Genomic DNA, 13236 nt, shown 5'->3' on the forward strand with positions numbered 1-13236 from the left:
CTATAAAATTCTATTTCTATATTATACCGGTAAGATACCTATAAAACATATAAGTGTTATGGTCTGCTCAGAGGTTAGCCTGGCCACGCCTATCTAGATCTCCTTTCAGGGAGATACTAGTCTGGAACACCATAGTTCACAAACATTCCCCTCGGTTGGCAGATTACCTGGCCAATCAACGACGAGAGGGGAGATGATGCTAGTTTCGAAATCGAGAGTGGCTGTGGTAAACGGTAGTAGCAAGCAATGCCTGCAAACATCAAAAATTGCAGTCAGAAGAATGTGTACATTTTTTTACAGCGAAGGTAGGCCCACATACATTGTTTCCTGACAGCCACTGCTGTTTAGTGCATAGACAGTAAAAGATAGGTTTAGTGTCAGTTTAGGCAAAGTAGGAAATAACATTATGAATCCCTGAATAATGTGATTGGTTAGGCTGGACCAATGATTTCAAAGTTAGTGCCTGTGTCATGCAAGTGTTGGAAAGGAATTCCAATTGTGAGTGACCTCTATTCACTTTGTGACTGAGTTTTGTTTACCAGGATACTCAGAGGTAGGAACTCATCCGAATGTCTGCCGTCAAATGTAAGGAGAATACAATGATGATAAACATAATCATAATTTATCAAATATTTCATAATGTTTTAATGGCCTATTTAATTCACCCTGTTCCCTGTGAAGAGAGGCAGGCTACTTCACCAAGCTGTTTATACAGGGGTTGTTGAGTTTTACATTTGTGCTGACTTTTCACTTTTCCACCTATCAATAGTGGAACTGTGCTGCCACAGCATGCTAACCACAGGGAATGAAACTCCCCTATGATCAATGGCCCAGAATGGGGCCCCTATGCACCCAATGGCCCAGTATGGGGCCCCTATGCACCCAATGAGAACGTTACCTGGCCTAATGAAGCCATTAGTGGGGACACAGCACTAACAGGTAAAGGGCAACACAATGGATTGGAAATGTTGTTCTCTACAATAACAAGCTACAGGACAAAGGCACAGACCTGACCAATTTCTTTAAAAAAAGAAAAAAAAAACCTCAATTACATTTCAATTCAACTCAATTACAATTAAAGTTCTGCTGACTATAATGGGTCATTCTGATCATTTTAAAAATGCCCTTGAGTTTTGGAATATTAATGTAGCAGGATGAAGTGGTGTAGTACCCATTTCTCATTCGAGCTCTGATTGCTGCATTGTAAATGGCTCTCTGTAACGAGATGTGAGCCAACCACTATGAGTGCGCCTCTATTTAAATCCAGAATTGCTCTCGTTACGAGGGGCCAGACGTCAAAGGCCCGCCCCGGTTTTTTTTGCCTCCCTGACAATCGCCCTTGCCGCAGAATTCCTTGTGTTGGACTTCCACCTGCCAAGCATGCGTCATAGAATAAGGTGGAATTTATGCCAGTCACGCTGGGCTCCGTGAAGTAAGACCTCGCTTGAATGGGATGGCCAGTTAGCACAAGGGAGCGGCAACCATTAGGCCTACACTGGTCCTACTAACACTTGAACGTACTGCTGCTTTGCCGACTGCTGTTTCACCAACATTCGCACAACAACGTTTGCGGCTGGCGTGATTCGCTTGCCATCTGGATTGGACTGTGTTCTGTGTTGTCCCCTTCGTCTTTGTGTGTGGCGTCCGAATTAATGAATGAATGACTGAATGTATGTCGCGATTGTTTGTATGCATTGAGTGTCTGAGTATCCTGATTGACGCAATTGAGAGTTTTTGTTCATTTTGTTTATGAATTTGTCCGTTTCCTTTTTATGTTTGCTACTGGAAGGAGGCCATTTGTGTAGCACTGCTGATACCCAGTCTGACAGCGTTTGGCTCCTTTTAATTACAGTGCATGAAAATGCACTGCTCTGTTATCCGAAGTCTTCTTCTTCTTCTTTTTATTCTTCCCACCAAATTTCTGCGCCTAATTCCGCTTCAACCATTTAACGTAGAAACTTCGTTCAAACTTTGTAACGTAGGTCTTGAAAAGGACACTTGAGGAATGTATTTTTCACTTTTGTAAACTTTATACTTTTTGAGATATTAACAAAAAACATAGTTTTTTTGTTTGTTTTGCATTTTATGTTAATATACAGTATGTTTATATTTTCATGCACTGGTAATTTCCTTGAAATGACATTTTCTAGTTGATTGTGTTACTGTGTTATTCCTTTTCTTTACATCTCATTTCGTTGTACCATTGATGGGGAGGCCCTCCATAGTGCTGCTGATCCTCAGTGTCTGCAGCCTCGTTTTGAGAGTTGGTGTATTTATATTTTGTGTTTGTCCTGTGTTCATATGACCCATCACTAGCCGGAGGCTTTTTATAGCTGTGAATCTCTAGTGCCAGGGCCATCAAGGTCCCTGGCCAGCAGGCACGCCTGCAGGTGTACGTCTGTACGCACTGTGCGTACCATCAGGCTACTCAACAACAAGAGAAAATTTCCCGTGTGTGTGTATTCACACCAAATTGGCCCACCATACCTTCCCAACTATGGACAGCATCTCCCATTAGCTGCATGCCATCAGGCTACAATTTACAATTTTCTATTGAAGTTAGTGAATACCTTATCAAAATTAACGCGCACACATTTTGTTTGAGCAGGAGAGAGAGAATACGCACACAGGCACGCAACTAGGCAACTTGTTGTTTTCTTTTACTCGGCTATCTATATATGGTTATCAGCACACACTGTTGAGTTAATTCACTAACTCAATACTCATCATGGATATCACAAGTTTAAACAACGAAAACAGAAAGTGTGGTCAAAATTAATCCAAGACAACTGGTGTGAGACTGCAGCTTTATTCACGACGCCGGGAGCATGTTACACACATGAAATGTCAAAGTAACAAGCCCACACATCTGTGGGTGAAGCCAACTCTTATACCTTACCTCTCACCCTCCATTAATCACTTAACCATCTGGTATTTTAACAGAGATAAGAAATGTTTACGACCCCCCATCCTGAGGGTTACCCACAGTGAAATGTTTACAACCCCCCATCCTAGTTCGGTGACACGGGTTAATTTAACTAAACATTCCCACATAGGAGTTTCAGAAAACACAAGGGTCAGAGTAAGGAGATGGCATCGAGCATCGAAAGAGCTGCTGCTCTTTCATTCGCTACAATTTGCAGGTGATAAGCTAGTCCGTTAATTTTTTGTAAAGCTGCTACTACACCACCCCAGAGAGAAAAAGTCCAACCCACAGTAGCTCCCTGTCCTGTCCATGGGTCTGCTATAACATATCCTTTCCATTTACTCATACCTCCTGATGTATAAGTCATCTCTCTTTTCTCTCTATGGGTAAGTCTAGTAGATTGTTTTTGATTAGAATATTTTTCATGTAAAATCCACATTGTGGGAGCAATGGCATCTATGTAACAGGTTCCTACAGCATTAGGAGGCCAGTATGAGTATGCCATTTTACTACACACCCAATACATGTCCATGAGAAGCGCAAAATTGAAGTTTGGACTTGGAACACTGCTATACCTTATGAGCAGGGCTTGAAAACGAAATTATTTTTCAAACGTTCCGTTCCGAACAGTTCAGGTAGGCCTACGTTTTCATTCTTGCATGCGTTCCGCCACCAACATATCGGTCCTGAACCGGTTCGGAACGCAAAATATCGTTCGTTCTTAAAGTTCCGGCAGTGTTTGGCGGGCCTATCAAGTCTATTTTTGTGGACTTTACCTTAGAATAGACGTACTCATTATTTCCCCTTGATTTAGCCTATACCGTAGCTATGCCCAAAAATAATAAATCACAGGCGGCATCCAAAAACATTCAGATGGGCTATCCATCCCATAGCCTACAGACTTACTGTAGGCCTAACCTATGCTTATAAATAATTTCTTATCAAAAATATTTCTGGATACGTGCTAAACTCCTTAACTGGTTGTAGCCTAAGTTTTATCCATATGGAGATCTTCAAAGGCTTGCGCTATAATTCCAACCCTGTTTATAAACGAACCTGTCTGTTGCTGACAAGGCCTATCTCAAATTTCCCGTTTAACTCTTCTACATAGAATAGGCTATAATTGCGCAAACATTTCAAATCCCGACTTTAAAACGACAAGGCGTGGACAGGCAAAATAGGCTATTACGCATAGGCTACAAACAATTTCCAAATCAGTTTCAGTAGCCTACACTACGAGCTGGCCTAAGATCCGAAGTGGCAGACGGAAAGGTTACATTACAACAGCAAGACAAAATATACACATTTGGACCAAAGGTCCATTTATTTGTTGTTTTTTTTTTCAAACTGCAGAAATCAAATGATTAGGCTGTTCGCCTACAATCAAACGAGTAGAACACTTAGGATATGCTTTTGTGAAATTTTATAAAATATATAGAGAACGAAAAAAAAAACGTTATTAACCGGTTTTGTGGATTTCAAATAATGTTTCTGTTCCGGAACAGTTGAAGACCATTTTGTTTTCATTTCCGTTTCCGCTCCTCGTAAAATTCCGTAAAATTCTGTTCGTTTTCGGTTTTCGTTTTCGTTCCTTGAACCGGTTCGGAGCCCTGCTTATGAGAGGAAACTAGTTCCCTCCCAGCCAAATCCCAGGTTCACTTTGGTTATCAGCAGAATCAAGTTGATCATAATTTGCTTTGAGATAAAGAAACAATTAGGACATAGTAAATTTATCACATTATCTTTGCCAGAGGACCTAACAGATAAACACACAAAACCTGTAGTAGCAGGCACCTTCATAGTTTCTAAGTTCCATCCAGATACTCTCAAAGGAAATCCACTATTATTGCAAACAGTATAAGGTTTTGCTACTTGAGGCATCCCTTGTCCCTTTGTGATTGAAACAGGCCAATAGTCTTTATACTTTGCATTTGCCTCAGAGTTAATCCACCCTAATTTTCTTTTTGACCACTCTCCTGTTTCATTTATCCACACTGAATCCATTAAGGTCAACATAATATTCAAGGATGAACCATGCAAGAATTTCTCTATGTTTTCTATATCATAATTGTCAGTCCAAGTCACATTGTCAGTCAAGTTTTTTTTACATGTATTTGCACATGCTTGGAGAGGCTGTGCCCTCTCTGTTTAATTTAGAATCCAAGCACGGCAGTAGCCAATCATTCCTAGGAAGCAAAACTTTTGCTGCTTTGTCTTGGGTCTGGGACAAGCAGTTATTGCTGAGATGCGAGATGCATCTAGGGCCCGACAGCCAGGAGTGAGTATATGACCCAAGTACTTCACTCTCTCTTGACAGAGTTGCAACTTTTGTTTGGAGACTTTCAGTCTCACACTGGCCAGGAATGTTAATTTTGCCACAGTGTCAATTTGGCACACCTCACTCGACGGACTTGTTAGTAAAACATTATCGACATAGGAGAGGCTTGGTAAGAGCGGAATGAATTTTTAGAGGCAAGATACCAGAGCTTTGTTTGAAACGGACGCTGACTCTGTGTATCGTGGCAAATGTGTCAAAGTATACATCGTCCTTTGAAAATAAACGCAAATCAAAACTAAAATATGGATCCGCTCTAATTGTAACTTATGCATTTTTATATAAATTAGAGAAACACGTTGCATTCAGAGTCAAACTTGAGTCACAACCTCCTCCTGCAGAAAAAGAAAGCTGTTCAAAGATCTGTCTCTGCACAGGGGTGACTTTTACAAAAACACCATTTTTGGAAAAATGATGTCTTTTGTGATGATAATACATAACCCAAGGTGTGTTGGACATGCGTCCAATCTTTGGCATTTACCACACCCCAACTGAATTAAAAATCAACCTGGGGATAAGAATATTGAGTTTGCAAACAATGACAGACCAGATGACACGTCTACTACATCTGCAGAGTAGCTTTACTTGTAATTACACCGGCTATTTCAACAGTCTTAACTGTATGTCCTAATTGGTACCATTTTTCTAAGTATTCTGGATCCGGGGTCTCATGAAAAGATTTCATCACAAAATGCAAGCACTCTGGAGTTTCCTTATCTTCCTGGACTGAGACTGGAGATGTTAATACTATACTAAGCTGTTTGCTAATGGTCCCATTTAAACCAACCCCATTATGTTTGAGTGAAATTATAAGATATAATTTACACAATAAGTCACAGTCCAGTAAATTTTCGGAGCAAACACTGCTGAGGAGGAATGCTGTTTTACTACATGTTCTTTACATTTAACTACCCATGGGTAAGGAACTCTCTCTGATATGAACTGATCTGATACTCCTGTTACATGCACTTTTCCTTGTCATATACTTACACTATCCTTCTTTTCTTTCACACTAATATCTGCTCCTGTCTCGTGCAAAAATAAAAAATATCCCCATTAGCAGAAAGAGAGTTGGCTGAGTAGGCTGTGCTGATGCATTCAGAGTGAGTTGAGGAAAACAGTTAAAGTTGTAAATCAGAAGTGTCACCACAGGGTCTCCTGTTCAGACCTCTCTGTCCTCTTCAGCTTTGTCATGCTGAGACCAGACAGGAGTTTGAGAGAGCTGCTGTGGAGGGTGATCTCCGTACTGTTTCTAATGTTCCTTGTCACAGTGGCTTGCTGAGTAGCCTTCTCCTCTGGTTAGCCCCGCAGCCACATCCATGTTCTTCCTTCAAGCCTTTCATAGTTTTCAATTGTTCAGTTCCTTTAGAGCTGCTGTACTCCAAGTAACAAGCTGGCTCATAACATAGTCCATGATGTCCTCCGTATAGCCTTTGCCTCTCTCTCTTCTGCACAGGTCTATCTTTCCTACTGTTCTTTACCCTACTTTCTTTTACCTTCTCTACCATAGCCCTACATTCATTTTGCTTTTCTATGCTCATCACTCTAGATGAATGAAGTTGCCCTTCAATTCACCTATTCCATACTTGCTGATTTCCCGTCTATATATTCAGATTCATACTTTCTCTACATGTCCCTCAACCACCCTGAATTCTCTACTCCTCTAGGAAAGTTAATAGCTTTACTCTTACTGCTCCTCATATCAGTATCTCCTTGATGTTTTCCAATTACTGTACCTTACGCCTAAAATCAGAGCAAAACAAACAAAATGTGATGGCAATCTTATCAGATACCCAATGTTCTCGGGCCTATTTTACCAATGTGCATAACCAAAATTACTACCTACACATAGGCAGTAAGGCCACTACCACTAGTACTGGCAGGAAATAGTGCACTCTTCCGCCTCAGCCTTAGGCAGGAAAACCCTCTACCTCCATTCCAGGCAGGAAAACCCTCTACCTCCATTCCAGGTAGGAAAACCCTCTACCTCCATTCAGGGCTTGAAAACGAAATTATTTTTCAAACGTTCCGTTCCGAACGGTTCAGGTAGGCCTATGTTTAACGTTTTCGTTCTTGCATGCGTTCCGCCACCAACATATCGGTCCTGAACCGGTTCGGAACGCAAAATATCGTTCGTTCTTAAAGTTCCGGCAGTGTTTGGCGGGCCTATCAAGTCTATTTTTGTGGACTTTACCTGAGAATAGACGTAGGCTACTCATTATTTCCCCTTGATTTAGCCTATACCGTAGCTATGCCCAAAAATAATAAATCACAGGCGGCATCCAAAAACATTCAGATGGGCTATCCATCCCATAGCCTACAGACTTACTGTAGGCCTAACCTATGCCTATAAATAATTTCTTATCAAAAATATTTCTGGATACGTGCTAAACTCCTTACCTGGTTATAGCCTAAGTTTTATCCATATGGAGATCTTCAAAGGCTTGCGCTATAATTCCAACCCTGTTTATAAACGAACCTGTCTGTTGCTGACAAGGCCTATCTCAAATTTCCCGTTTAACTCTTCTACATAGAATAGGCTATAATTGCGCAAACATTTCAAATCTCGACTTTAAAACGACAAGGCATGGACAGGCAAAATAGGCTATTACGCATAGGCTACAAACAATTTCCAAATCAGTTTCAGTAGCCTACGCTACGAGCTGGCCTAAGATCCGAAGTGGCAGACGGATAGGTTACATTACAACAGCAAGACAAAATATACACATTTGGACCAAAGGTCCATTTATTCGTTGTTTTTTTTTTCAAACTGCAGAAATCAAATTATTAGGCTGTTATATAGAGAACGAAAAAAAAAACGTTATTAACCGGTTTTGTGGATTTCAGAATAACGTTTCTGTTCCGGAACAGTTGAAGACCATTTTGTTTTCGTTTCCGTTTCCGCTCCTCGTAAAATTCCGTAAAATTCTGTTCGTTTTCGGTTTTTGTTTTCGTTCCTTGAACCGGTTCGGAGCCCTGCCTCCATTCCAGGTAGGAAAACCGTGTACACAACCACTACCCCTCTCATGGGTAGGACAGGCTTTCCCTATTTTACCAGCTTAAAAAGTGTAAAATCAGAGACTCACCACCAAGTTGTCTGTGACCACCAAATCCAGTCATTACCGTATCCGAGACACAGGAGAATTCCCTCTGGCCAGGCTGGTGGGTGCCGCAGAGCAGTGTTTGTTGCCAATGACGGCCTTCTCCCAAGATCACAAAGAGATCTCCCTTCAGTCGACATGGTTGGGTTCCTGCGCCTTTGGTCCTCCTCACTGTGCCTCATAGATAGGTAATCCCATCCTTGTCGCCATTATGGTCAAAATTAATCCAAGACAACTGGTGTGAGACTGCAGCTTTATTCACGACACCGGGAGCATGTTACACACATGAAATGTCAAAGTAACAAGCCCACACATCTGTGGGTGAAGCCAACTCTTATACCTTACCCCTCACCCTCCATTAATCACTTAACCATCTGGTATTTTAACAGAGATAAGAAATGTTTACGACCCCCCATCCTGAGGGTTACCCACAGTGAAATGTTTACAACCCCCCATCCTAGTTCGGTGACACGGGTTAATTTAACTAAACATTCCCACATAGGAGTTTCAGAAAACACAAGGGTCAGAGTAAGGAGATGGCAATAAGATTTCACTACATGTATATAAGGTATACTAAACATTCAATGAGAAAAATAAAAAATTATCCCACAAAAGGATGGATGCAGCAAAGCTAGAGGAGTTATTCCAGATGGGCAAGAAGAAGGTAGGCAATTGCTTGTCAGAACGTTAGACTGTATTAGACAGCTGTTTAAAGCCAGACGTCACGGTAAGCTAGAACAAAACTAAAGGTAACTTTAGCCTGTATAGGGCTGTATCAAGTTGTCCAAATGAATAGGTCATTGAAGACGTTGTTGTTGTGTTATTGCATGTGAATGTTGCTATGCTACTTTTTTGCTGACCAATGCACGGACCTAAAACCGGGAAACGGAGACAAATATTGTCCACGCGTGAAATGTTTTTTTCGGGGGGGGGTCAGTGATGGATGTGCGTACCATAGCATTAATTCCTGCAGGCGCCCCTGCTGGCCAGTACTGTATTTTGTGTTAACCTGTTTAGTTGTGCGTGTGTGTGTGTGGTCCCCTTAACCCTGTGTTGTTTTCCTCTGTTTCCCAGGAGCTGAGGCCCAAGGTGGAGGTGCAGCGCCCCTTTTGGTGGCGGGATACCCCGTGTCTTTGTGTGCCATGTCTTCTTTTTCACTTGTTGTGACCATATTTTTCCCGTGTGTGTGAGTGATTGCGCACGTGTGAGTGGGTGACCCCCTGGAGGCTCGCTGGCCTCCTACTAGTAAGCCTCAGCCCTGCCTGTCCTCCTCCCCTTCCATGTGTGTTGTTGTGACGTATGTTTGTTCATTGTTAATAAAAGCTTGATTTCCTTTATGGAACCACGTCTCCAATTCACTTCACGAACCTGAGTGCCTTATTGGGTTAAGGTTACTGATGTGTGAATTATATCTTTGGGTGCAAGTCCCATCGTGGCGTAGTCAGCAAATATATCCGGGCCCAAAGCCCCTAACAACCATACCACTTGCCAAATTGCTGTGTGGTGTTTGTTCCATACACTTCCAGATGTATTATGAATGCTAACACTGTGAGTAATATTTGGGTCATGTGGAGACATTTCAATAGTAAGCAGAATGTTCAGTTTTTTTGTTGTGCTTGCTCTAAAATGAGTCAAACTCCCTCTATGAAATAGAGCAGATTCACTCTAACACTCTACCGAAAGGGTATAAGATTAGACTAGGTATAAGATTAGACTGGATAGTGAGTCTCTCTTCAAAGTCTCTCTTCTTTTTCATCACATTGTCTGGCTCCTACCAATGCTATCTGATGGGATAATTAGGGTGATGTTGAATTACTTTTTCTTTTCTTTGTTTTGCTTGTAAAAAATCCTAAATTAACAATAATGCATGGTTCGTGTCAGAGTTAATGTTTTGCCCTTTGCATGTTCATTATGGCCAACCCATCAGCCATTTCTTTTGAGCGCTTGATCTTGTGCTAAGCTATCTATTGAAAGGTTACTATGGCAACATTTTGCTTTGGAAATCGTGCATGATGGCGCACAGAAATAAAATTGCATGTAAATAGCACATACGAAAATAAACATTAGCACAATAAAAGGAACCTCTCACATAGCAATACAATGATGAAAGCTCATAATTGTGTACAAAAGCAGTACAGAGAAAGGCAAAGAAATGCATCAAGAACGGAAAGGCAGTAATCTAGAGCTTGTTTACATACATTTGTGCTCATAACTACATACAACGGTTTTATTTTGTTTGTTTTTTTACCGTGCAGATGAGATCAGGCTGATTTTCTCTTCTCTTTTTTTTTGAGGCTTTAGTCAGGCCATTGAGTGTGACATAGTTTGAGGCCAGGTCGCCGAGCCAAGGACAAATGGCACCGCTGCTGAGGCGGACAAAATTCAAGATGGAACAGCGCTCGGGGACTCATGGCCCTCGAGGCCGCTTATCCAGATGGAGTGACACCAACCTCTGTGACTTCGCACATTCCCATCGCCATGGAAACCGCTCGCATTGTCTCCTCTCGTCACTCAGCGGTGTGGACAGACAGCCCGGGCCATCCATAACCCCCTGCACCCTCCCTGACAATAAGCGGGCTGAAAAAAAGAGTCTGGATAGGGTAAAAAGAGCAGAGAAAGACTGACGCAGACACACTTGTCAAAACTAATGGCTTTTCTGTGTGATTTTAAGAGAGCGCAGATTCATTTTGACACTTTAATCCACACCCGTACAATTGCTTGCCAAATTATATTGCATATTAATGATATTACACTTTTAGGATGTAATGCACCTGACAATAGAGGGCTCATTTTGTTTGTTTATTGCACTAAGCAGAGGCAGATTGACAAAGGCTTCTCGTTAAATCAGAGAAACGGTAAAAGATTAAAGCCTAAAAAGAGGAGGAGAGGCTTTTTAAAAATAGCAACGTCTGGGAACATCAGCGTCATCCCCGATGAGTCCTCGAAATGAAGTACAACCCCTCTCAGAGGCCAATTGGGAGACTGAAAGAGTTGAAAGAGTGAGAAGCAAAAAACTGGCGAGGATCATGCATTTCTTCCTCACATCCACTACAGTACTTCCAGCCCAACTCTGACGGGTACAAACTAAGCACTCTTTTTCTTTCTCACCCTTTTTCTCTCTCACTCGCTCTGTAGGGTTTGAGCTTACATCCACCACTGTACTTGATGTTGATACTGTACTAAGTCATCTAATGTGTCTGTATTTATAGCTTTAACTAATGCCCATGGCTATTTCTGCTGGTTGAGACATAATTGCCATCAATAGAGTTATGAGAATAAACCGGGATTACAAACTATTCAGTCCTTATTTGTGATTCTGACATGGATTAGGTACATGAAGCACTTTGAAGGAATTAAGCATTATATATGTTTATGTTTGTTTGTGTGTGTGTGTGTGTGTGTGTGTGTGTATGTGTGTGTTTGTAAGAAAGAGAGAGAGAGAGAGAGAGAGAGAGAGAGTGTGTGTGTGCAGAGGTGTAGTGGTAAAATCAGAGGTGGGTAAACTATGAATTCTGTAATCACGGTAAGGTGGACTGCACCATGCGGTGTTTTTTTTAAAAAGGCATTCCGAACTTGTTCATTTTTAAAAAGGCATTCCGAACTTGTTTGATGATGGTAAAGGTTATTAAATGATTCCTATAGTGCTGATGAGTGTACATATTGTGTATGTGGATAATACAGTGTGAATTTTTTATTTTAAAAGTTGCAATTAATGAATAAACTCAATTGAGAGGTGGATAAACTCTATTTCTGAAATTTCAGAGGTGGATAAACTGTGTTTACTTGCATTTAGTCTCCACTACATCCCTGTGTGTGTGTGTTTGTGTGTTTAATTGTGCATAATTGTTTCTGTGTATGTGTAGTGCGTGTGGCAGAATTTGCATTCTGTATTCACTTTGTATGCATATCAGATCATCAGCTTCTCTCTTGGACTCACTGTCTCCCTTTTCATGTCTTGTTTGTTCATTATGCCTTCCTAGAATTTGACTACAGATTAATCGTCAGCTCTGGGTCATTGGGTTGGATTTGATTTCCTGTTGTTTTCTCATGCTCACTAATGTTTTTAAAAGCTTCCTGTTCCCATTGTGTATCTCTTGGGACCCGATTGACTCCCAGGATGATATTGTTAGAGGCAAACATGCACTAGAAAGAGCTTTTAACTGTGGATTTACTCACTGCTGGTTTCTTAACCAGGGATGATGCCATTCACTTCCAACATAGCATACAGTAGTTGGGAAAAGGGGGTAAAAAAAGAAACAGGGAAAAAAGGACAGTTCCCCCAGGAATGATTCCTTACACTCCAGCGTAGCCTTTTTTTACCTCTCTGTAGTCAAGTGTGTGTTGTGCTTGTGACACAGACGTGTTGAACATCCAACAGTATTTCTCAGGACACTTTGGAATGTTTTCCCTTTGCCTTCAAAAATGTAAGCCGTCCTTTCACCTGGGGCCTTGGTTACCATGACCCAATGATATACCATCGCCGGGGACCCCAATAGAGGCACCATGCATGTTTGTGATGATGAAAATAAATTCAAGGGCACTTGGAGGTCAGTGCAAATGCATGGGAATAAAGATGAAGTGCATCGTGGCCAAGCAGGCGGCAGCGAGTGACAGCCGCACGACACAGGCATTTTGACACGAGTATGGGAAGAGTTAGCAGGTCTATTCACAGAGGGCTGGTGCTCTGTGTGTGTTGGGATGGAGGGGGCTGATGGTTATGAGCAGAGACGCATGCCTGAAAATGTCAATTGATCATTCCAAGACCAAAGTTTGTTTCATGAAAGTGACAGAATCCGGTATTGCTACTGATGAAATGAGATGAAAACAAGGAGCCTACTGTACCTCTCCTGCACTGTTCACCTACCCTACTGAGA

This window comes from Alosa sapidissima, chromosome 5 (genome assembly GCF_018492685.1).
Source record: "Alosa sapidissima isolate fAloSap1 chromosome 5, fAloSap1.pri, whole genome shotgun sequence".
NCBI classification, from domain to species: Eukaryota; Metazoa; Chordata; class Actinopteri; order Clupeiformes; family Clupeidae; genus Alosa; species Alosa sapidissima.